Raw genomic sequence first — 4844 nt, 5'->3', positions numbered from 1 at the left:
CCGTGGCTAAAAGACTCCTTCTGCTTTGGAGCTTGCTGTGATGATCCAGTACTGGAGTCCTTCCAGCCTCCCTGGCATTCTGCGGGTGGGAAACTGAGGCCCGGGTGGTGAAGGGCCTTGCTCTGTCTCTGGGAAGTCGGGATTCCATTTGGAAGCTCACGATAGGCACATTCAACTGTAAAGTGACCTCACTGAATTTTGCCAGTAATTTCTAGTTAATTTGCCTTTTAAAAAAAATTTTATTTATTTGACAGAGAGAGACACAGCGAGAGAGGGAACACAAGCAGGGGGAGTGGGAGCGGGAGAAGCAGGCTTTCCAGGTAGCAGAGAGCCTAATGCGGGGCTCGATCCCAGGATAGTGGGATCATGACCTGAGCTGAAGGTAGACACCTAACGACTGAGCCACCCAGGTGCCCCAATTTGCCCTTTTCTTTTTTTTTTTAAGACTATTTATTTGTCAGAGAGAGAGAGAGAGAGAACAAACAGGGGGAGCAGCAGGCAGAGGGAGAGGGAGAAGCAGGCTCCCCCCTGAGCAGGGAGCCCAATGCAGGACTCAATCCCAGAACCCTATGCCTAACCAACTGAAGGCACCCCTAATTTGCTTATTTTTTATTTTTTTAAGAGACGGGTTTTATTGAGGCTAGAAGGGAAAATGTTTTATCATATGTCCGTGTGTGTGTGTATGTGTGTGTGTGTGTGTGTGTGACTATCCTCGTATTAGGTTTTCAATTCAATAGGACCAGCTTTTTGAGGAGGGGAAAAAAAATAAAAACCGTGAGACTTTTCTGTTTGATCCTACCTAACGGTGTCAGCAGGACAAAATGATGGTGACGTCCCGCCGCGGATGCAATCTCTTCGCCGCCCGGGTGCTGTGATAACCAAGGACGCTTGCTCTGCACGGCCCGCCGGCGGGAGAGCACCTGTGTGTTGGCAGATTCTGTGGCTGCGGAGTTATTTTGGATGCAGAGAGATGCTGCTGGAACTTCCCCCCGACAGCCAGAGCCAGAGCCGAATGTCAGTTTTCACTGCACATCTTGGGTGTCAGGAGAAGGCGTAGGATAGTGAGGGAGTTAAGTGACAGGACCTGGGCAGAGATCAGTCTAGTATTTTATCACGTATTTCTGTTCCTCTTACTTCTTGATTCTTGGTAATGCACGAGGGAGCATTCCACGCTTTCCTGTTCATACTGCAGCCGAATGCCCCAGTAGCCAGGGACCGTTAAGAGATGCTACTGGCCAGTGAATACCAGAACTTTCTTTTTTACTCTCTGCTGTGATGGACCTCAAACCCTTAGAAGACGAAACGGACGATGGATACCCGTCCGTCCGTCAAACAGGCTTAAGGATTTTTGTCATTTGCTCAATTTTTTTTTTTTTTTTTTTGGCGGAAGTATTTAAAGTACATAGTATCATTACAGCCCTTAAGTGGAACAGCGTGAAGCTTGAGAATAAAAACCTTATTCTATATCTCATCCCACCGTACAGAACGTTTCTTTCTTTTAAGACCAGCAAAATCTGGTCGGAAGTGCTGGTAGAGTAGATGGGCAGTACTTGATCTGTTTAACCCTTTGGGGCCTTACCGGGACAGGAGAAGGTGCGTGTCAGTGGAGAGTTGAAGGGTGTGGGTACGAGCTTGAGGGTCCTAGTGTCAGGTCATCCTGGTGTGCTCTCAGCCAGCCCTCCTCATCCTCGGGGCCAGCAGTGGACTCTCTGAAAAGAAAGGAAATTGTCTGTTGAGGATGGTGTGACCGCCCTCGCTTGCAGTCTTATTTTCCTCTCCCTGCATGCAGAGCTGAGCAGAAGAAAACCTAAAATAAGAACTCTCTGTGGCTTATTGAGGGAGGGGGATCTGGCCAGCGGTTTTGCTTCTTTGCCTTTGACCGTTGTTTTTTTTTTTTTTTTGAAGATTTTATTTATTTATTTGACAGAGATCACAAGCAGGCAGAGAGAGAGAGAGAGAGGGAAGCAGGCTGCCCGCCAAGCAGAGAGCCGGATGCAGGGCTCGATCCCAGGACCCTGAGATCATGTCCTGAGCCGAAGGCAGAGGCTTTAACCCACTGAGCCACCCAGGCGCCCCAACTGTTGGTTTTAATGACTAAACAGCACTGCGTCTTGAGCTGAAATACACTAGGTGTCATCCTGCATAAGAAAAGATCTTTCCCCGGAGCCTGGGTGGCTCAGTGGGTTAAGCCTCTGCCTTAGGTTCAGATCATGATCCCAGAGTCCTGGGATCGAGGTACGATTCCTGCTCGGCGGGAAGCCTGCTTCTCCCTCTCCCACTTCCCCTGCTTGTATTCCCTCTCTCGCTGTGTCTCTCTCTGTCAAATAAATAAAAATTAAAAAAAAAAGAAAAAGATCTTTCTCTGCTTTAATTCTTAGGGCTGTCGTAACTACTTGGTGGAAGAATGGAGTCTGGACAGTCACTCAAGGGCCAAGAGCTTTGCCTGGCTGCTTTTTACAAAATGTTTTCATTAAAGATTTAAAAATTAAATTTTTATTTGAGAGCAAGATGAGTATTTGTTCTCAAAAGAGCATTCCTTTGGAGCATATACTGCTCCTTTCGAAGTGTCCCGTGTATCCCTTTCTTGCCTCCTAAAAAGTCATACTGCTTTGAATTCCATATTTTTCCAGCGATTGTCTTTATTCCATCACTGAGTATATATTTGTATTCCCAAACAACATATTGTTTAATTTTTTTTTGTTTCTGAAATTGATAGCGTTCATCTCCATATTATTTTCCTGAGATGATCTGTTTGTTTGTGCTTGTGTGTGATGTGTTTTTACCAAGGTTCAGGAGTCTCTTGCCTGAATGTACAACGTATCTTTCTATCTTCTCTCCTCTTCTACAGAGAGTGCTTCTTCGACATTACCATAAGTATTTCCTGTGGCAGCAACCCAGAATGTAGTGTATACACACCCAGGGGTGAGACGAGCACTGGCCCATCGTATGGGCTGTCTTCTGTAGGGACAGACAGCACCAAATGGTTTTCCAACACTCTGAGCAGACTTCTCGTCTCTCCCTCTCCCTCCCCCTCCCCCTTTCTCTCCCCACCCCCACGGTTGGGTGATTGGAACATGCGTGTGTTTTTTCAGGTTTTTACATTTCTCAGTCATGTACACATCAGTCATTGGCTCCGCAGGGCCGCCATCGGGGGAGATGAGTGTCACCCTGGCTTCCCACGTGTCTTGCTCCCCAAGGTGTAACCACCATGACTTCTGTGTGTCTGTTCTGCTATCTGTCCTGCATGTTGGAGGCTGACCCCAGGAGAGTGCGGGGCTGGAGGTTACTGGGAGCTCTGAGTGTGTCAGGAGTCCTTGTTGGCCGGTTTCTCTGTGGGGTGATCTAGGGGTGCTGGTTGCTGGTGGACCACCCCCCCCCCCAAACCATTAGTCTCTTTGCATCTAAAGCTGGTCTGAATCTGCAAAGAACAGCCTTCTGCCTCCAGTTTGGGATGGTGCAGGTGGGTGAGGGTGGTTGCTAGTAGTCTGGGGGTCCTGTGGGGAGAAGACGGGTGGTGGTGGGGACGGGGGCGTCAGCCAGCTCGCTCGCGTCCCTGCTCGTTGGCATGGTGTGCTCTCATGTGTGGGGTGACCCATGGGCCTTCTGACTGACTCTGAGATGAGCAGTCTTCTATGGAGCTGCAGGAGATGAAGGGGTCCCACAGCTCTCACACGGCCCTATCCGGTCCTCTCCGCAGCTCACTCCTCTTCTCAGCCCGCCCCCAGCCTGAGCTGCTGGCTCCAGTTCCCAAGCCCTTGGACACTGAGGAGTCAGGCGATGCCTTGGTCGGCCTCTGACTCCACCCCTGGCTTCAGATTCTTCTTGCTCACCTGGGTTAAGCAAGTCACTGCTGGTCACTAGCTTCAAAACATGTTGTTTCGGTTTCCCCATTATCTTTACCTTATGGGTTTTTGAGTTTTAAGAAATCGCCTTCCAGTGGTTCCAGGGAGCTCTGCCGCCATAGGAGAGCTCTTAATAGAGGTCTCTCCCTGAGATTTGAATTTGCATTTCCCCGAGGATTAAGAGAGCTGATACCTTTTCACACGTCCGTTGATCCCCTTTCGATTTTGTGGCTGTTCAGGTCTTTTGCCCATTTACTCCTCTTGGTTTTAAATTCTCTGCCCCTTCTTTGTCAAGAGTTCTGTATTCTGGATACCAACCCTTTGATGGTGTTTGGCTTAGCTCTTTACTTCATGGTGTGGAATTTTGGTGACGAAAGGGTTTTAGTTTTAATGGTGAATTTATTGATAACTTTATTTGTGATTTACATTTTTTCTATATTATTTAAGAAATCCTTTCCTACTCTGAAGCTGGATACACGTTCTCCCCTAGTCTAAAAAACTGTGGTGTGGCCTTTGCATTTAAGCCTTTGTTCCACTTGAAGCTGGTTGGAAGCACGTGGGATGATAAACGGGGATTTGGCTTCAGTTTGTGCCCAAGGATAACGGACGTATGTCACGCAGCACGTGTCAGCCCGTCTGTGTGAGCCGTGCTGTCAGCTCTGCGTTACCCATCCCTGTTCTGGGAGGCTCGCCTGTGCAGATAGACGGAGTTCAGCCATTTTTTGTTACTGCGCGGGATTCTGTTTTAGAAGTATCCCGCAGTGTATTCATTATTTGTTGATATTTGGGTGGTTGATTGATACTTGGATACAAACAAGGCTGCTATGAGCATGTTACACGGGGTCTACGTGCTGGGGCTCCTGTGGGGCTCGATGGCTCCAAACCTGCTGGCCTGGGGTATGCCCGTCTCCATCCTCACTCGCTGTTGCCAACCTGAGCTCCAGACCGGTACTAGTCTAACTGTTTGATTTTGATTTTTTTTTTTTTTCTTCCAGTGCCCGA

Source organism: Lutra lutra, chromosome 18, assembly GCF_902655055.1.
Source record: "Lutra lutra chromosome 18, mLutLut1.2, whole genome shotgun sequence".
Classification (NCBI taxonomy): domain Eukaryota; kingdom Metazoa; phylum Chordata; class Mammalia; order Carnivora; family Mustelidae; genus Lutra; species Lutra lutra.
Note: the sequence above shows the minus strand (reverse complement) of the source record.